We start from the raw sequence: 22,465 nt of genomic DNA on the forward strand, positions 1-22,465 counted from the left end.
ATAGCCACGTTTTTAATAAGCGTCTGCAGATGAGAGACCATGGTATCTTTACTCTATAGAGTAGCGCAACTCTCTTGAGATTCCGAACCATCCCCGGTACATACGTACATGCACTCACCAAAGACAGAAGAATAAAAGCGGATTAATATGAGAAAACTAGAGAGAAAAACTCAAGTCCGAATGTCTTTCTTTCAGTAATGAAAAAATGGTCAGATTTTGGCACTCTTTAGTTCGGATATGTAGCAGAATATTGGACTTCATTTATATATATTGGAGGGAGGAAGAGAGCGCCGCCTCCAGAAACGAAGTGCTCTAATGTCCATTATATCGTTATGATATGTAAATATTTAATGAAATTAATCTCACCTTTCTCGCCCTCAGCTATATAGTTCTACGTTAATGCGTCCTTCCCCGTATGAATGGTTGCCAAAACTTTCCCAAAGTCTATTCTTTTTTCCATGGTTTCGTCATGTCTATTATTACTCAGTTTCCCAATCATGTTGCATATCGAATTTCGCTATTGCAAACTGCGCAGCCTGCTTTTATTTTAAAGCAAGGCCGTGAGATTTATTTTTGGGTCGATTTCCAGTGTTTCTTTTATATACACAGAAAAAGACAACTTAATGCGAAATTGGTTTTAACCAAAACGTCACTAGGATCCTGGTTCTAGGTTTCATTCACACACAATGTATCCACACACCAAAAACAATTACTCGTCCAAAACCTGAATGAAGTCTGACCCATTTTGATACGCTATACCATCCAGTTTTCACGCGAGTTGTCAAAATAGCGTCGCTACACCCTTCTATTTGCACCAGATTCGATGATTGGAGACAGTCTCTCCCTACAAATGACAATTTGCCGCTCATTCGATTTTTTTCGATGACCGAGATTTTTCATAGTATATTGTTGTTCACTGGCCTTGACATCTGGCCCTGTATCATTTGAGGTCAAATGAGAATTGTATATGCACACATAATATTTGTATTCTCGCTTATTGCAAACTAACTGGATAGTAATGTACTGGAGACCAATTGGTAGGTTGTCTCGAGAGTATGACGTAAATACAATGATTATTCATGAAATACTCATTGGCAACTGCCTTTAATTGAAGTTTCATTTAGTCCTTATGACGCAAATTCAAGGTATCTACATGTATATGTATATAGTGTTTATATTTATACGCCTTTTTGTTCTTTGTAATAGAATCGACCATTTGGGAGAGAAAGAGAGGGAGAGGGAGAAGTTAATGTTCGATCAAGCACATCTTGAATTGGTGTAAATGTTTAATTCTTCGATTTCGTTCATTCACCGGGAAATACAGTCTAAAAGAAGGAGGATGCGCCAATTTTCAATGAGAAATTCCGTGCAGCGCACCGTTACAAGGTTAGAACTTTGAATGGTTTTAATGAAACCAAAACGAATTCCAAGACAAAGAAAAATAAATAAGCACGCGCACACCTTTCTGACCGGAAGATACGCGCACGTGCTGACCACAGTGGAAGATTATCTGTTTTAGCATTGTGCATTTTTTTTTCAAAAACAGAGGGGGATGAAGCGTGGGAAACGGGGGTTCATGAAGAGAAAACCACATTCTTAAAATCGCCAAACGTTAAAAGCAACTGATAGGAAGTGAGAAGACGAAATTTTATTATAAATGGGTGAGATTTAGTTCAAAACATCTTGCTGAAATAAAATCTTATCCGAAGAAAAATCGAATCGTTTAGGCAAAAGAAAGAATTCGTTTCGTTTGATTTATTTCTAGTAGATCAGAGATTTCGGTGAAATAAGCGAAATCAATTTTTTTTGGTTAATACTCAAAGCGTCTTTTTTCGATGAAATCGCTAGCTAGACAAACAGATTAATGATCCTTGAACATATATGATCATATCTAATTTTTTTCTATAAATTGAATGTTTTGTTTACACAAATTATAAAGCACTGTTGCAAGATATACATATATTATGCTGTATAAACCTAAAATTTAGAAGAAGAGAAAAGAATTCCCATGTAACGAAGTAATTTGTAATTTGAGAAGAATGGGCACTCGATCTGCATGTGCAACATTTAATTTGAATAATTGAAGATTTGGTGTAAATTTTGTCTCTGAAGCAGCAACAGGTTTTTAAGGCATCGCCCACAAAAAATACAGATTTTGTTGTAATTATCAGTAATTTTTAGAAGAGAATATGAGGAGTAAGAAAAATCGAACACATTTTTAGAAATAAAAACAGTTTAAAACACAACGAACTATAGCCTTCCCCCTGCGAAGTGTTTTACCTATTTCTATCATTCATAGTGAAATCGTGATGCTTGACAATGGAGGTACACCATGCTTCGGAGATAACCTTTCTGTGGAGAGAGAGAGAGAGAGAGAGAGAGAGAGAGAGAGAGAGAGAGAGAGAGAGAGACTGATATACATGTTGACACGGATTTCTCAAGAGGGAGTCCAGTGATGTCGGGAGAGACCAGAGCACCCGGAAATTACCCATGTGTCCGAGAGGGTGGGCGCCAGAGAGAGAGAGAGAGAGAGAGAGAGAGAGAGAGAGAGAGAGAGAGAGAGAGAGAGAGAGAGAGATGAACATCTTCATCAACCGGCGTCTGGTCGGAGCAGACAGATTATCTTTTATGTGCCTTTTATTTCCCTTAAACACTGCAACAATCCTCGTGAGAATCAGGCAAGCCTCGGAGATCGATAATGGCTGCTGATTTTTACAATTCATTATCGCCCGTTTTAATTCCTCCTCTGGTATTTAGACTTTGTTGTAATTTCTACATGTCTCAGAGAATTAAGCTCCGAAACTTCTCATCTTATAGCCCATACAAGATAGAATCGTGACTCTTGTTTTTCATCGAGATTGGATGAATGATAATTTTATAATTCCCTTCGGAAACCGGGTGTTTACTCATCCACGCTTCAATAAAATTTAGCCATAAAAACCATTATTACTCAGAGAGGTGTCTAGCATTAATTATTACAAGAATTGCAAGTAGAAGTTTAAAATTCTGCTATATACCCTTGCTATATGATGTAGCTTGGCTCCGAAGATTGCTGAATTTTCATACTTCTTACAACCATCCCAAAATAAACCAGTTATTAATAAATATATCTTTTTCCTCTCTTTTTTCGCGTCAATTACGCGGCACCATGGCAAAAATAAATCTGTTATACAAGAACTAATGCCGACCAATCTTTAGACCAAAGAATGAAAATAGAAGGACAAAAACCAAAAAAATAAAAGTTCTTTCATTATATTCTCAACAGAAATAGAATAAAATCAGTCAGCGCTCAAGAGGATCAGCGAAATTTACGAATCGTTCAGAATAGCTTGATGAGCGAACGCTATCTTAGTTAAACCAATTTCACACTTTGATATTCAAAGCTCCATTTCAACTCAAGACGTTTAATATATTCAACCACTTCCGCTTCGGCAATTAAAAATCTGCACGAAGTTCCTTCGACTTCTCCCAGACTCAAAGAGAGAGGGGCATGCACACATACAAATAGTTGAATTTCAGACATTCCGAAACCTCCTCTTCCGTTTCCGTCCGGAGGGCAAAATTCTGTGTCGTTTCGATAACCTTAGTGACAAATTGCACACTACGGTTTTCTTTGATCACATATTTTATATACTGCTTTATACGAAGTAATATAAGTTTATCTGATATGTATGCATGTTAACGTGGGTTTTATACAGTAATAGGCGGAGTAAATCGGATGAAATTTAATTGGTTTGAAGTGCATACAGTGTAAATTTATCATGTCATAACAATCTTTTAGTATACCTATGTAGTTCAAATTTCACATGTTTCAAAATCTTATTGCGAAATAAAAATTTGCGTAATAATTGGTGAATGTTTCTGCGTAAAGAGTTCCATCATGTATTCTGCAATATCCAAAGAAAAGTAACTCACTAAATCCCACGGAGATTTTTCTGTACTTAGTATTCAAGAGGGGGGGGGGGGGTGGGGGGGAGGGAGTCCGAACCTCTAGCAAATTTTTGCCCCTCCCCCCATTAACACCCTATATATGCTATATATAGATGAAAAAATTAACAAATCGAACAAAATGTGATATATTTACACGCGGTGAAAATATATTTTATAATCAGAAATGATGTGACTGTTAAAAGAAAATCAGCAATATATTTAAATACTTAGTATGCGATTTTCTGTAAAATTCTTAAAGGTGTAAGCTTGAAAAACGAGATCTTATTTTTTGAGAATATATATAATGATTCAATCATTTAACATATCAATATGCACAGCCTTGATTGTCTTAAATTTTGTATTTTAAATGTGTAGATACATATAGATCTATATTTCTGATCGACCGATAATCCAATGCATATTCACGCAGTGCTTGTTCAAAAAGAGTTTTTCAAACATTTGTATTTGCTCGTCCGATATAGAAAGAATTGAAGTTCTGTGTTTTAAAATATTAGTTGTATACTTGACATCTGCACACGAATGAGCTAGGTTGGCTTAGAATGATCAATAACAATTACATGTTCATGCATTATAGTGCTCGGTTCTTATTTCATAAATGTATACGATTCTATATCATAATTAAATCAAATATTTTATGGTAATGTACATGATTGTACTTATATTGACTTTTTCTGCATTTACTTTCAGTGGTCGGGAAACGTCATAAATACAAATTTATCACATGACAACTACCCACCCAGTAAATTCAAAATTTACAACATGACACATGCATCACATGATCAGTATTATAATAGTACATTGTATATTATTCATTCATAGCGTATAATTATTTTATAGATTTATGTAAAATTTTCTTAAATTACTCATTCTTGGCTTGTTACATAATATGTACATTTGTACGTGTATATTTCTGACTAGACCTGTCTAATTTAACAAATCTAATGAACCAAGCTGCGTATGAGATCTATATATCCCAGTTAGTTTATCGTTTAAAAAATTTAGAAAATCACAACTCTGTGCATGAGGGCACCCCACCCACCAAAAGTGAGGATTATCATAGAACCTCATTTTTTTGTTGTTTCTAAAATAAAGTCCATAAAAAAATCATGTACATGTATATACCTTTATCCCTTACAATTTATATATATATTTTTTTGTTTTTTTACTTTATTTTATTATTATAATATGTTTAACACCTGTTCTGTCTGAAGTCTTTTGTTTATGTGGTCAATAGTTGATTGCCCAACGAGTGTGTCGTGATGATCGCTCACTACACGGTCGACGTCATTGCCCACGTGACTAAGAGCAAGGACCACGCATGTCGTGAATAGTCTCCGAGGGCAGCAGTGAACGGCCTACAAGAACAGGTTCCCGCCACGAAATTTGTCTTCGATTAAATCTTGGTAAAATTCTAAAGGTACGTTCAAAATTCAAATTCAAATAAGTATGCACTGATATGCCCGTCGCGTTTAACATTCTGTTCAACTTGAGCATCGTATATTTTTCAAAAACAAACTTAAGATATTCTTAAAATTTTTCATAGAATTGTCATTGAATATTTATCCTGGAATTTATGAAAGAGATTCGAAAGCAATATTTTTCCACACGTAATTTCGTTTGTCAGTGATATCAAAAGCTTTTTTTTTTTTGGTAACGTAACAATGTGGAATTTAATAGGTTTGAATTTTCCCGGAAGTGGGATATCCAAACACCCCCCCCCCCCTCCGACACCTCTTCTTGATCCGCGCATCTATCATGACTACATATTTGAAGGCGATCTATACCGTTTTCATAAAAAAAGTTATTCACAGGGCCTTCCTTTTCATTACATGAAGAAGAAATCACTTATTCTTTCCCCGGTCCGCTGTGCTGAAACAGTAATGGAACAAATACACTAACTGCATGGGCTAAAAAGTACTGATAGTTGCCATTTTTTTTACCAATAATTTGATGTTTCTGATCAAAACTGATAGGTTCTGACACTCACTTTTAAGACCAATGTGTTTTGAAACAACATGTGAAACCTTTAAATAGTTATTGCTTTTTCCTGTTTAGCAATTGACAGTGTATGGATGCTTGTATACTGTAATACACAAAGAATAATTTATTTTTGCATTGTGGTTTTTGTAAAGAAGATTTCAAAACAGTTTTCTTTTATACATGTATATCTATGTTTCACAATGCTTACAATTTAGAATTTACACTTTCTGAGAATGTTTGCATAGTGAAATCACAAGTTTTAACATAATTGTTGTTCTTAAGAGGAAGATTTTAAAACATTTTCCATCTAACTTTGATTCCTTCTTGGGGATCCAGTATTGGTCTGAGGATGATAATTTGCGATATTACTACATGTACAATACAAACTTTCTTAAATCATGAATACATTCTATCAATTGTAAAACTGTAACCTCCAGACCAACACTGGGGCACCAAGAGAGGTTCAAAGTACAATATAGACATATCAGGAGAGCTATTTAAAAAATTTCTTTGTAAAAACTAAAATCACCGTAAACAACTCCTAACGCGGGGGAGTCGACAAAAAGTAGGGGGGAGTCGATTCCAACGCATGGGGGAGTCGATTTTCTTCGCTTCGGAGACGGAAGGAATTTAGGTCACGCATTTTGTAGGTATTTATAAGAGGTATTTCCAAAAAAGATATACCACACAGAAGACAGCGATAGTCAAACTTTGTGTTGGTCATTGGTCCGAGTTCGCTATGCGTCTAGTACTCTCAAACACTTCGAAACTATTTGACAAATTTCAAATCCACGGTTATCGGGTGGTCAAAATATGCATGATTTGTAAAATATACGACTTGCTTTGGGTTACAGACAGTTGAAACAGCCGAACAAATGTTCAATCTTACAAGTGCAATAATCAAATCCTAACAAATCTTGGGAAAAAATGAATAAACAAGACATTTTCTGTTCAGATGTAACGGTGACGTAGGGGGGAGTCGATTTTTGGAAAACAGAACGCATGGGGGAGTAGAAAAATTCAATTCTATTCACTCTATCGGGAATGTTCAACTTATATTTTCATAAAGAATTACGAGGTCTATAAAAGTTGACTTTATCTAATAAATAAAATGGTTCAACTTATTCACAGATATTTAAGCAATAAAGACAGGTACATGTACTACTTATCTTTTCCATTTAATTTCGTATTTTGTTTTTATTTTTAAATTGAATTAAAAAAGAATACATTTATTAAAAGGTATTTTTTTTCTATTTCTTTAAAAAATATACATAGTTACGCGAACTATTGAAACGAACCACATGTGTGTGAACGTATTCAGAAACGTTTAATTGACTTTCAAGAACTACTTTTAATCCATAGTTTAGCTGATCAAATTTTAAAAATTATTTGAAGAGCTATATTGATTATTTTACATCGGTCATTGATGTCTTTTTGTACTTTTAATGGTAACGTTGGAATTGTGTGCGTTTTTTTTTCTTTCTTGATTGAGCGATTCTAGTAAAGCTGCATAGGACTGTACATGTATGTATTTACAAGGGCTAAGTTCAAACTTCGAAGTAGCTATAGTTCTCATTACCATGGTAACTTCTTCATATATGGATCCGGAATATGGCTGTTACTTCTGTGTAACGTTTTGACAATAAATAAAAAATAAAATGCTTTTTTTTAGTGATTCATGCGGGATATGAAGATGGCGACATTGCAGAAAAAAAGGCGTATTTTTTCTGCAATAATTGCTACATTCGTTAACTAAATTAATCATCAAAGAAAGCATTTCATTGTTTAAATGTACATCTCTCTTTTAAAAGATTAATAAACTGATCGTAAAAAGTAAAACTAACAAAATTATAGTCGATGTACATCAGTACGTTATTTAAGAGCAGCAGCCAAATCGTATTTAATTAGAAATTGAGTCTGACATCATCATGATCATTTCGTGCAGTCTGTGATTTTTCCTAGCTTGATGAAGATTTCGATCTGTTGATAAACGAGGCGTATAGACTTCAGTCCTGTCAGTTTCTTCAGAGCTATGAATTATACAATCAATTTCCGTAAGAAATAGAGGAAAGTATACTTAGTGGATGAAAATATATAGTGATAGAAAAGGAGGAATGACCAGATCTAGATTCGAACCTGCGACTATTCAGTTTAATAACCAACGCTCCAACTAGCTAGTGCTAGTAGGAGCGCGACCGTACTGAGCCTATTATATATACACTATTACAAAATAAACAGTAAATATGCTTTCTTCAGTGATTCTTAGGGCTATGATTGTAGCAATCATATCAGGATATATACATACGTAAACTGATAACTCGGGTTACCGGTATGTACTTTTCTTGAATGTTAGCTACCATCATATACCGGTATGCATAACCAAAGAAAGCACTTTATTGTTTGAATAAACACCATTGATGACTATACTATTTATCGTACAATAGGACTTCACTACATATATGGATAATTATATAATTCATCAGTCAAATATTAAATTTATGATTCAACTATGCTTCAATCAACCCAAAAATGAAAAGCAGGCATTCTGTTCACATACAGTCCACAGGAATACAACTACTTTGTAGACACCCCCCTCCCCCACATTTAACAAGTCAACGACGCCACGGCCTTATTAGATAATCATATTGACAAGAGCACCCACCAACCACCCTTCGGTAGCAAATACATACATGATATACATATGACAAAAACAAATACAGCATTTTAAATCATATATGAAAACAACGAATTAAAAAAAACAAACAACACACACACAGGATAATGAAAAACACAACAGATAAATTTAGTTTTGTGAATGTTGTTGTGAACCCCATTGTGTCTTTGATATGGTTTGAGATACACAAATCACAAGAAAAGAGAAAAAGTAAAGTTATGAAGATATATCGTTTTATTTGAACACATATTTTGCATTTTTAGCTACTGGTTATAAAACCATTTGTAAACAGTGTTTAATATATACTTTATATATTGACAACTGATATCAAACAAGGTTTGCAAGATGATAAAGGTTCAATGTAAAATTAAATATACACTATTTTCTACTCCCCCGTGCGTTCTGTTTTCCGAAAATCGACTCCCCCCTACGTCACCGTTACATCTGAACAGAAAATGTCTTGTTTATTCATTTTTTTTCCAAAATTTGTTAGGATTTGATTATTTGTTCGGCTGTTTCAACAGTCTGTAACCCAAAGCAACTCGTATATTTTACAAATCATGCATATTTTGACCACCCGATAACCGTGAATTTGAAATTTGTCAAATAGTTTCGAAGTGTTTGAGAGTACTAGACGCATAGCGAACTCGGACCAATGACCAACACAAAGTTTGACTATCGCTGTCTTCCGTGTGGTATATCTTTTTTGGAAATACTTCTTATAAATACCTACAAAAGGCGTGACCTAAATTCTTTCCGTCTCCGAAGCGAATAAAATCGACTCCCCCGTGCGTTGGAATCGACTTCCCCCTACTTTTTGTCGACTCCTCAGGGTTAGGGGTTGTTTATGGTGAAAATGCTACAATTTGTGTGATTACTATGCAAACATCCACAGATAGTGTAGGTCCTAAACTGTACACACAGTGACTCCAGACCCAATACTGAGGCCCTAAAGGGGTTCAATTAAGTTAAAAATAGAAATATAAAGGAAAATTGATGAAAAATCTTTTCCTTAAGAAATACATTGCTACAGTAATTAGTGATACATGTATTACTATGTAAGCAACTTAATATCTTTATATCCTTATATCTAGGTTACAGTAACCTTGCTTCATTTTTTATAATAATATAAACTGATATCATTAGGTTTATGATCAATATACTTTGTTAGTTGGTGTATTTTGCAACCTCATTATAATCTTGATTCAAAAGTATGTCACAGTAACCTACATTTCGCTTGAAATCTCCATTCATTTTCCAATATTGTTTCATTTGATACATTGAGGCCAAAGATAAGAAGGTTGGCTATATTTGAATAAATAATGAGATTTTTTTTTTAGTTTTACAACATTTAAGAAGTGTTTCATATTTATTCTTTTAAAGAAATATAAGAAACATTGTTATGGGGCCAACGGGCCTCCTTTGTAATAATTAATGATGCAATATAATTTCTGTTTGTTAAAAGGTGTTCCTGGTATTATAACAGTGTATAATGCATATTTATTTAGTTAATCTCTATCATTGCTAAAAAAAAAAATCAAAGACAAAGAGTACTATGGTAATTGTTTGATGATTTTGTTTCTAGGGATTCTGGATCCGATTTGTCAATATGCTTTTTGGATTTTTATCTCGACCCTGACCAGAAAGGTTAGCATCTCCGTCTTCTGAAATAGGTTACCAGCCCTACAGCCCTATCTCAAGAAACCTGTCCTACAGATGGATAAAGAGGTAGGGCTATACTACTATTAGTAGATTACACAAGTCTGTAAGCAACATCGCTGCAGTAAAACACGCTTATAACGAAGTGCCAGGGACGGGCGATCTTACTTCGATATAAACGTAATTTGTTAAATCCGCCAAATTTACAATTTGAAATTAAGTTACCTTTAATGAAAATCACTTCACTGTAAGCGTCATTTCTTTATAAGGATGTTCGCTATAATCGTGTTTTACTGTATATGTATTACTGGTAACTATCATAGTGATACAGGTGGATAGAGGTAGGGCACCTGATGCAGCACTGTTAGTACAAAACCTTGACAAAAATTTTTTTTTTTATATTTTTAAAAATAATTTTTTAGGATATTTACAAGCATAAAATTAACTTAACAAATCATTGGATGTAAACTGTTTTAACTAGTGATGTTGGTTTTAGTTCACATATGCTGAGGCTCAATTGAGCCTTTTTGATCAAAATTTGTCCATTGTCTGATGTCCTTGTCATTTTTTGTAAACCTTTCACATTTTCATCTTCTCCAGAACCACTTGGCCAATTTCAACTTAACTTGGCACATAGCATTCATGGGCCAAGGGGATTCAAAATTGTTCAAATGAAGGGCTATATCCTAATTTAAGGGGATAATAAGAAATTAATGAAAATTTATAACATTTTAAACCAGGAATAGATATTGGTTTCTTCATATCCAAAGATATTCAACTTTTAAATCACTTGAATTTTTACCGTGCTCAGCCGAACTCTAAGTTAAAATCACTGATCTTATTATAATTAAGAAACTGGCGTATATAGTTCTTCATATCTGTAGCAATTAATAAATACTGCAACTGGTGTTGTGTCACTAGCAAACAGTGCACACTGCATACATCCTTAAATAAAATCTACATAAATGCAGTCAGAAATATGGTGTATGACCATTCCCTCATTAAAAATCAAAAGAAAAACACACACTCATACACAATAAAAAATTGAAAGAGATTTCACAATAACTTATGAACAAAAATCAAGAAAGTAATAATATTAGCATTATTCATAAGTGAAAAAATTGTCAATTGAAGAATGAATTTGTGTGATAACCCCCCCCCCCCCCCCCAAAAAAAAAAACAACAAAAAACTGGGGAGGTAGCTAGCATAGGAATTTGAATTAATTAATACTTCACATTTACATTTTTGGGGGAAAGGTGATTTTTTAAAAATAATTTTGCAATAATTTTGTTTTCTTTCACAAATTTCATTGACATCAATATTCTAAACATTTGTTGTAATTTTGTATCTGCTGATGATGAGTAAAACTATATTTTTCAGAGCAATAAATTAAATTTATACAAAACATAATTTGATTTCTTTTTAAGTATTACACTTTTTGGATTAGGATTACCGGTAAGTCAGATTTCCATTGTAACTTAGGTAGGCAATGTGGCCCCTGGGCCTCTTGTTATGAAACCTGTCACATTTTACATAGTTTTTCATCTATAACATTGTTTTCATTTTAAAGCACATTACTTACACTGTAACACACGATAAGAACATGCAATTCTAACATTTCAAGACATGTTCTTAAGGTACCTCACTTACACCTAGACTTATATTTTTTATGACACTATGTCACAAGATGGCGATTTAAATGTTTTGTTCAACTGTTTATATCGTTCGATTGGGTTGCATATCGTCATAGCTCAGTGGTTAAAGTATTGGGCCTCTGAACCGTAGATCATGAGTTCGAATCCGCCTGGAGCTTTTGTTCATGTTTTCTGAATTAAATTTTCAAAAATGTAATTTTTCATCCAAAATTGCACATTTTTTTGCCTATTTTATTTAAATACTCTTCTTATCCATTATGATATCTATCACAATCAAGCAATTTTCTGCTGATTTGAGAAAATATTTTAAGGTGTAGTGAGCCACCTTAAGGATCGAGAGGCTAGATGCATGCATGGTCAACAAAGTATACCCATCAGATCTACTGTGATCTAATGAACTATCATTTAGTTAAGTAATAAAAGGAAAATTCCAAATATATATAAGCATAACAATTTGGATATATTTCTATATCTTTATATAGAGCTTGTCTTCTCAAGGCTATTTATATGGTCTAAAAATGGCCCCAACCATCTAGCCCCCTTGGATTGAAGCTCAATTTGAAGCAGTAATATTTTTGTCTTTACCGCCTCGGTGATGAAGTGAAAGTTGGGTTGCAGTAGCGAGGTATAGTAGGCAAGCAAGGCCTGGTCTATATTCTCCGACAGATGGTGACAAATCCCAAGAATGTCCCAAGCAATATCTCTTGAGTATTTGAAGATGTAGCGACTATTGTTAGAATGGACCAAATTGTGTAGCTCCCATAGGGATTCGGCCGCCAGGGGGCTCCCTTGGCGATGATGACAAAGAAAGGTCAGGAAGTGCAGAAACACAAAGGGAGAGATCAGAAAACATTTCCTTAACTTGGATTTCTTATTCGAAGACATTTCCATCTCTAACTCAGATAGTTTTGTCGAAAGTAGTATAGAGATGTCATACACCATGGCCGCCTTCATTTTTACAGACATTGGTTTGCCAAACATTTCTCTTGCATAAGCTTGTTTATTTCCCCATTCATCCCAGTAGAAGAAATAATCGTGATACAATTTTGGCTTGGTTTCCTTGAGGATGTTTAACGATTGTCTAAATCTCCCATCTATGTAATAAAATAATGCTAAATATAAAGGGTCACATGCAAAGCCAAACTTGGAAGTCGATTTTAACAGTCTAACCCCAACCTTTTTGTGCTTTTTATAAGTATGCCTATTTCTATTGCATTTTTTTTTATGTTTACAGGTACAATAGCTTTGCTCCTCAAGTGCTATTTGATGATAAAGATTAATTACATGTCTTAAAATCAGAATTTGTTCGATGTTTGACATTTTTGAAACATCCATTCGACTGACTTTGTATAATGATTTCCAGTCATATATGACCTGTTGATTGAGAAGCCCATTGATGCCAAACAGTGAATGGTAGACCGCAATGTCTTTTTCATATTCAGAAAATTCACTTGCCAAGGGATTGGCAAGACACATGTTCATGACCATCTGAAAAGATGAGCACTTGTCTAGACATCTCTCTCCAGAGCAGTAGATGCTGTACATTTGTGTGAACAGCCTTTGCTGACCAGCTCCTACAATCCTACACACAAACAGATTGTTCTGTGGAATGAAGAAGTTTGGACAATACCCTGTGTAGACCCACTGCAGCAACAATTTGAAACATTTCCAGACACTCTGGAAGAAGGTTTCTCTGGTCCATATATATGTGGGATCAGTTTGAATGCACCAAAACATTGCATTTTTTAGGAAATAAGAACAGAGCAATTTCTCGTCTTCCTTTACATCCTTGTTAAGTTCCTCTTTTAGAAATACTTTCAGTAACACATAACAAAGCAATTGGACATGATTCATAGCACGCACTAAGGCCTGCTCTGCTTGAACAAATGAGAGACGCCATTCCAAGTCAAGATTGGGGTCATTGTTTTGCTGAGACTGTCTGCTGCCAACTGGCACAAAGTCACACCCAGACGATGTAATGCTTTCAACAATTTGTTTCTTAGGCCATCCATACTTTAGACATCTTGCTATCCAATCACTGGTTTGTGGGGGCCATTTTCTACTTGAAAATCCAAATGCAGTATCATATTCATAGTCAATAACTTTATTAGTTTGGCATGGGCCATGTATAGTCACATTGTGACCATGGTAGACACGCTGGACATTTTCAAGGAAAAGCTTGTTGCTGACGTAAGTGTGAAATTTCTTTTGAATGCAGGATGTCATGATTTTATTGATGGGTTGCATGTATAACACACGCAGATAAACAGTCCCAGGGATGTGTTCTTGGTACTCTACCAGAATCACTGCTTCTGATTTAGAAGCAAGTTGGTCATAACTTGGAGCATCCGCTAAGTCCAAGATAACACGGTGGTCAGACCAAAAGTTAAAAATATCCATATCTGAACCGTGTAATCGTAAACCTTCTTTGTAGCGCCTACTGTTCTTTGTACACAAAAAGGACTCATCTGATTGTGAAGATAATCAAAGACATCCATTCCAGTTCGTTTCATGGTTACTTTTTCTTCTGATCCACCAAATATCAGCATCGTATCATACAGAAGGGCAGAGAGATGACAGGTCTCCATCCTGGTGCTAGAACGAGATTTATATATCAAGCTGTTTTTATCTCAATTCTATTTTGAACTACATTGTATTTATTATAATTGTTTGACATCATAGCATCAAATACATTGTATATCTAAGGTTTATGTATTGCTTGCAGCTCCTGTCTGGTCATCAATATAGCTTGTGTGATACTTATAAACTTTTTTATTTTTCATCTGATCTTTAAAATCTTTTCGGTTTATAGTTTAAAGTGGAGAGTACCATTTAAAAATTATGGTCCGAGGTCCGAGGAGCCACTTTTTGACTCCTTATAGGGATAATTAAGGGCCTAAAGATCACTACTTTTGTAAAATTAATAAATTTATTATATAAGAGTTATCCTGCTTTGCTTAAAAAAGATATAGAGATAAAAACTCTTAGCATATCAAGTCTTGGGTCCGAAAAATAAGTGTTTACTTTTTATAGAATTTTTGGAAAATATTCGTTACAAAATTATATAAAAACATATCTACTTATAGAGTTCTGGAGTTATCTATTATTTTGATATTGCATTACTTACAAGTTATTTCTACTTGAAGGAAATGCATATATACTAAGGCGTTGAAGAATTTGGAAAAAAATTTAGACATGATTTTTCCTGACATTTAATAAACTAAAGGGGATGTCGAAAAGCCCTTACTTTCATTTAGTTTCGTTCAGTTTCGATTTCATCTCTCACTTTACAGGTGCCCACAATTTATGTTACTGTAAGGTAAATTACAATTAAGTGAGAGGTCAGCCATTTTTGGCATAGCAGTATTGGAGCTTGAAGGAATTCTGGGATGCAGTAAAAAAAAAATTTTGACAAAAAGTGTAGCTTTTGTTAGTTCCTTTGGCTGTGCACTTCTTAGATAAGTGCTCCTTTTGCCTATAATCGCTCACTTCTATTTCAATTATTTCATAATTTGCGACAAATATTTTAAAATATTTATTAAGGTAATTATGCTTGCAATGGAATAATTTTGTTAAGTCATCTTATTGAAAAACTAGTATGTTTATGGTGTGACCATTTGGAGGGTGAAGCCAAAAGCATAATCTTTTTTTTCTGGCAGATTCACTGGAAACATTATACAATTCTCTCTATCTATTTACACATTAGGTTATAATGTTGTGCTCAGTGACAGCACGTTAGCAGAAGCAGACTCGACAATTTCTGTCAAAGTAACAATGTCCCGAACAATTTGCTAAGGAAAATATTCAAAAAATTTTGTTTAAAACTTTTAATTGATGTTTTCAGGACTTCTTTTGAATTTGAAATTCTGGCTGAGATTTAGTAATTTAAGACATGAATAAAGTTGTATAGACAAGATTTCAGGATGAGATTAAAATTAAATGGTGTATTTTAAAGTACAACCGCCATCTTGAACCATAATATTCAAGTTCAATAGATTGAAATAGATTTTTATCTCTAAATATTCATTATTTTAAATTTTTCATGTTATCCGCTCATTCGGGCCCATTCGTCCCATTATCATTGGATTCTGTTTATAGCACATTAAAAACTTGATACTTACTGTTAAAGTGGAATTTAACAATTTTGGAACTATAACAAACCTTAAAACATTTTGTTTTATTGTCTTACCTGCCTTGGGGAAATTGGAACAGGAAATTACATCATGACAAGGGATCATACATATTCATTACTTTAATGGTGGGAAATTTGAATATTCTATTGGTTTAATTGTCATATTAAACACCTGTAATACATGTATATCTTTGATTGATTTTTCTGAGTGCTCTGTGGAGCCTGATTTTACATCCCATGTTTGACTACATTTTGAGAATGTCAGTCAGCAGGACAAGCTGTTTGATATCATGAGGGGTACAGTATACTCCTAAATTCATAACACTATTGTGGGTATCTAAACAACTCAATTTTAGTAACTTCTTCACAGGAGAGCTCATATATCAGAGAGTGATAACTCCATCTAAATTTACATCATTTCCCTTTTAGACTCGATACTTTCTACTGACTCGAAGAATTTAGATAAAATGCATTATCATTAACTGTGTGGACCCCTTACAGGATCTTATACAGTCTGTCTTGCTGTCAACTTAATTGTTCATTTATTTAAAACCGCGAAAAAAACTTTCTAGATTATAGTTCATTTTTTTAGCAAAAATCTCAATTGCAAGATAGCCATAAGATAAGATAGTCACAAGAAGCATGAAGACTTGCTCAAAACTGTGTATTCCTAAAAAATCAGAACTTTAAAGTTTGAAAATATTTTCTCATTTAATTGGCTTGTCATGATGTATTGGTAGGTCTAACCATTCTTCCCTTTCCACACTTTAAAAAACAATCAATGATATAATAACCGAATACTATTAGTAAATGTTGTTGTTAAGAGTGGATATTAAGTTTGAGTTTTCTATATATATAGTCAAACAATTTAAGTGTATGCGCTTGGTAATAAATATGTGGATCCATAATTTAAATTACCAACCTTTTACGCAGATGAATGAGTTAAAACATCCTCATCTAAAGGTTTTTTTTTTACTATATGGATTGGGGTATTTTAAGTGGTTTTAAGAATATTGCGTAACTGGTGTTAATTACCCCCACACATAAAAAAAACCCTTTTACAATACCTGCAATACCTTTTACAGACCATCCGACATCTTCGCTAGCCAAGGGTGACGATCCACTCTGCTACTCTTTTCACAAGAGTAGCAGAGTGGATCGTCACCCTTGGCTAGCGAAGATGACCATCCGATATCGTTGTATGATTAAAGCATGTACAGTCATCATAAAGTAACCCAGTGTTCAGGTGTTGAATTTTCAACAAATGTTTTCAATAGTAAGACTCATTTCCAAGCATTATAATCAAACTTGCAGAGAAGATGTATCTTGGGATACAATATGAGAACAGCCAAGCTGTATTTGCCTGTAAAACATCAAAAATGTTAGATTGGTTTTACCCTAAAAAAATTATTTAAGAAAGCTGGTTGATCTCATTACCTGTCAAAACTACCTTTAAGTTTTAGGATTGATTTTAAGGACATAAACTATTATTAGTAAAGAAGAATTAAAAATATTTTAATTATGAAATTTGAATTGTTTTGAAAATATTCGATTACTTAGAGTTATGAAACATTGCTGTTTGAATTGTTTTGAAAATATTACATTGATTTATTTAGACACTGCTGAGGATCAGAGAACATTAGGATATAAACTATTACTAATAAATTAAAAGAATTTAAAATATTTTCATTTTGAAATTTGAATTTAATATACAGACCACTTCTTCTCACTCAGAGATTGATAAACTGGTAGTTAAAAAATGACTACAATTATCCAGCTCTCTTAGATTCATGGGGACCAGTTTTTCTTGAATAGACATATTTTACAGATCCATGGGTATGCAATTGCATGATAAATGAATTTATTCTGTATTTCATAATTTGTTAAGAATGATATTTGTTTGAGGTATTAATTGATATTTTTTCCATGATAAATAATTAAAGATAATACAATAAGAAATAATTTAAGGTTTGTATGTAGAACCAAAGACTAACTGAAATCTCAGAAACATGGTCTTGTATTTTTCAATTCTGAATCAATAAATATATTAAAGCAAAAGGTGATTTCCATTTTGGTTTTCCTTTAAGTCACACTAAATATCAGCAAAATACGCTAAGTAACAGTGACCAATGAATTGATTATCTCAGTGAATTAGAATTAAACAGAAAATCTAGATATTTCATTATTATTGTTCATTACAATTTTAGCTACCAACAAGAACTGGACATCAGAACTTATGGTGAGGCATCAAGAATAACCAGTTCAAAGGATTCACCATTAAGAAGTTCATTCATTTATCTTCTGGTAGTATTGGAGTTATGAAGAAGGACATCTTAAATGCTGATGACCGAATAATGGAGATAAACACCTGTCATTGCAGATGATTTTGGGGGGCAATGGGGCTTAAAAAAATTAAATACTTAATTAAACATGTTTTATTGACTAAAAAGATGTCAAAAGATCAATGTTTGTTTTGGACTTGCATATTTACACATTTAAAGTTATATGTCTTTGAAGTTATATTAATAAAGTTTTTGTTTTGTTGTTATCTTTGATCCCAATCTCCCCTGAGTGGGAAAGTTGGGTGTGAGAGAGGAGGAGAGAGAGAAGGGGGGTGTGAGAATAGGAGAGAATGGGGTGTGAGAGGGAGAGAGTGGGAGTGGGATGTAAGAGAGGGAGAGGGGAGAGAGTGGGGTGTGAGAGGGAGAGGGTGGGATGTGAGAGTGGGTGAGAGGGAGAGAGTGGAGTGTGAAAGAGGGAGAGAGTGGGGTGTGACAGAGGGAGAGAGTGGGATGTTAGGGAGAGAGAGAGTGGGGTGTGTGAGAGGGAGAGAGTGGGGTGTGAGAATAGGAGAGAATGGGGTGTGAGAGGGAGAGAGTGGGATGTGAGAGAGGGAGAGGGTGGGATGTGAGAGAGGGAGAGAGTGGGGTGTGAGAAAGGGATGTTAGAGAGGGAGAGAGTGGGGTGTGAGAAAGGGATGTTAGAGAGGGAGAGAGTGGGGTGTGAGGGAGAGAGTGGGATGTTAGAGAGGGAGAGAGTGGGGTGTGAGAAAGGGATGTTAGCCCTCTAGTGCCCCATGTAGCATATATGCTACCTTGACTTGGATAATATGCTTAATGATAATTATTGTATATAATAAATTATCTCCCTTTGATTTGAACTCTCCACTATCATATCCTAACTCTACGTCACATGACTTGTTTACCCTATCAAACATGGCTGCCTCCATGAAGAACATAACACTGTACAGAGCCAGAGTTTCCTCAGTCAATTTCTAGAGTACATAGTGAGTATTTGTAAGAACACTTTAAAAAATATCTTTCAAAAGGATCAAATAATTGAATGGAGTATGAAAAATCCCTAAAATAATACATAACTGAATGCAAAAATTTATTTGAAATGATGTGTTGCATATGTGATACATCGGGAATTTATTTTTTTGTATATTATATGATACACCGGGCATTTACAGAAAATACAGCTCATTTAAATTTTGGGCATTTTAAACATTGCAAATAACTTGAATATTGAAAAATAAACAGTTGTTTGTGATGTGTATTGTTATGTACAGTAAATACTACACAATTTATTTCGAAAGATTGTTTTTATTTTTTGCTTATCAATGAATAATATTAAGGTAAATCTATGTATCACATATGAAACATTGGGCATTAAACACTTGCTTTACAGTTAAATAAAACACAAACTATCCTGATATCAATGTACAGGTTTTGCATTAGTTAATCTGTATTTTGCAAATAAATCTTTCATTTCTACTTTGGATGTTTATTTCTAATGTTTATTTATTTTCTTATCAGTGAATGTGAATCATCTGACTCATGATTTTGAGACTTTATATCAACTAAAAAAATCAAAAGCCTTCCTCTGTTCATGACTGTGATTCTGACTCCTAATATATACACCCCCCCCCCCTCCGCCCTTGGAAGCAGCTTACATCAAGGAGAGAAACAGTATAAAAATCATGTGATCCTCCTCTCAGGGAATTGAATTTATGTGAAATAACTGAAGATGCAGACCATTCAGATGTACTACATGTACCTCAACTGCAAAACCAGGAATGGAATTGCTCAAACCAGCAGTACAAAGACCCATACACTGATTTTAAGGGAAAACCTGAGGAAGCTCCTCCTGATGGATTGCTTACTCCACTCCAATTTTCAAACTCATGGTTCCTGACCATACGATTTCAAATACTAGTATATCTGACGCAATGCAGAAAAATTCCGTCCCCCTTTAGCCTTTTGTTTCATTTTCAGGGCAGTAGGTGCAGGTTGAAGGATGATTTTTATTAATGTCAGGTGTAATGCACCATTTTGGTTTAATTAATTGTAAGCTTAGATGTTGAATGACCGATCGGGAGATTAGGAAGGTCAAAAAATAATTAACCAATGAGTTTTAAGTAAAAATATCACCTGATGTGACAGTTTGAAATAAATCCAAGATGGCGGCGATGGGTACGTTGTGTATTACTCTTATTAGGGTATTTATCTCTATTATGACAAAAATTTAAAATGTCAGGTGCCTGTGTGCTCATCTTTGTCTAACAAAGACAGAAACTGTTTTACAGCTTTCTCATGAAAATGAGTTGTTCAGATTTGACAATTGGTGATTCTAGTTTGACCTATTGCTGGTTATACTTAAAAATTTTAAGTCTTTTTTTTGTTTATTTTTTATAATTGTTGTCAGTTATTAAAATATTTTAGTAAATTAAATGTATTTTCAATTTGAATTATTCGAGTATTTGTATCATATATGCAACATGAAGTGGTAATGCCAAATGTAGCATATATGCTACAAGCTGTAAAATGTATAAAAATTGAGATATTGCGTTAAACTATCCGATTTCCTGTTAAAAATGATGATGCAGGTTTTATTTATAAAATTCAGAATTTTCTGACTGACATAAGTGGGTTTGGGCACTAGAGGGTTAAAGAGGGAGAGAGTGGGGTGTGAGAAAGGGATGTTAGAGAGGGAGAGAGTGTAGGAGAGGGAAAGAGTGGGGTGTGAGAATAGGAGAGAATGGAGTGTGAGAGGGAGATAGTGGGATGTGAGAGGGAGAGAGTGGGATGTGAGAGAGAGAGAGTGGGATGTGAAAGGGAGAGAGAGAGTGGGGTGTGAGAGGGAGAGAAAGGGATGTGGGAGAGGGAGAGAGTGGGGTGTGCGAGAGAGAGAGAGTGGGGGAGTGATTGGGGTGTGGGAGAGAATGGGGTGTGATAGGGAGAGAGTGGGATGTGAGAGAGGGAGAGAGTGGGGTGTGAAAGGGAGAGAGAGGGGTGTGAGAGAGGGAGACAGTGTGGTGTGAAAGGGAGAGAGAGGGGTGTGAGAGAGGGAGACAGTGTGGTGTGAGAGAGGGAGAGAGTGGGGTGTGAGAGGAAGTGAGTGGCGTGAAAGTGGGGTGTGAGGGGGATCAGGGAGTGGGGTGTGAGAGGGAGAGTGGGGTGGAAGAGAGAGAGAGGGAAGGGTGTGAGAGGGAGGGAGAGAGTGTGGGGTGTGAGAAGGAGAGAGAGAGTGGGGTAGGAGGGACAGTGTGGGACGTGAGAGAGTGGGATGTGTGAGAGGGATAGAGAGAGTAGGGTGTGGGAAAGTGAGGGGGAGAGGGAGTGGGGTGTGAGAGAGGGAAAGGAAGAGTGGGATTGAGGAGGGAGGGAGAGTAGGATGTAAGTGTTGAAGAGAGTGGGGGTGAGAGGGGGAGTGGGTTGGAAAGGGAGAGTGAGTGGGGTATGTGAATGGGAGAGTGGGGTATGAGAAGGGGAGAGAGAGTGGGATGTGAGAGAGGGAGATAGTGGCTTGGGAAAGTGAGGTGTAGGGTGTTAGAGAGTTAGGGTGGGAAAGTGGGGTATGACAGAGTGTGGGGGTGAGAGAGAGGAAGGGAGATGGGTAAAAGTGGGGAGAGATAGATAGTGGGGAGTGAGAGGGAGAGAGAGAATGTGTGAGGTGGGAGCAAAAGAGAGGTATGATAGGGAGAGAGAGAGTGGGGTGTGAGATATAGTTGAGAAACATGAATTGAGAGGGAGAGGAAACCGAATGTAGGTAGAGAGAGTGATTATAAATAGAGGGAATGGGAAGAGAAAGAAAGTGGAGAGACAGATAGTCATATTATAAATGGTTATCAAGAAATTATAGCAAGTTGAAATTTTGGCAGCAGTAGAAAGAAGCAGATAGAGGAGAATTGGGGCTGAGAGAGGTTGAAAGAATTGGAGAGAGGAGTTTTTGAGAGAGGGGTAGACAGTGGTGAGAAAGTGAGGAGAAATAGAGTAGGGAGCGAATAAAAAATAATCATACATATTTTAGCTGGTTGAAATTTTGACACCAGTGAGAGTTATCCCTCTTTGAGTGAAAGGTTTTAATACAGCTTAGATATTTTAAATAATGAATAGATATATGTATATATT

General features: G+C 35.1%; 1 protein-coding gene and 1 long non-coding RNA gene across 2 annotated transcripts in view; one reads left to right on the top strand and one right to left on the bottom strand.

Moving 5' to 3' along the window:
* The window catches only part of LOC128184283 (protein kinase C-binding protein NELL1-like), a 39,849-nt gene extending 39,176 nt beyond the window's left edge, over positions 1-673 (bottom strand). Inside the window, exon 1 of the mRNA XM_052853710.1 lies at positions 367-673. The gene's annotated coding sequence lies outside the window, so the exon portion shown is untranslated. The remainder of the gene's footprint in view (positions 1-366) is intronic.
* A 4,565-nt stretch (positions 674-5,238) lies between these two features.
* LOC128182881 (uncharacterized) lies at positions 5,239-18,596 on the top strand. The gene is made up of 3 exons (XR_008243480.1): positions 5,239-5,368; positions 10,191-10,333; positions 18,260-18,596. It is a non-coding gene; the product is annotated as an uncharacterized LOC128182881 (long non-coding RNA).
* The last annotated feature ends 3,869 nt before the right edge of the window (positions 18,597-22,465 follow it).

The sequence above is a fragment of the Crassostrea angulata genome, chromosome 5 (genome assembly GCF_025612915.1).
Source record: "Crassostrea angulata isolate pt1a10 chromosome 5, ASM2561291v2, whole genome shotgun sequence".
NCBI classification, from domain to species: domain Eukaryota; kingdom Metazoa; phylum Mollusca; class Bivalvia; order Ostreida; family Ostreidae; genus Magallana; species Magallana angulata.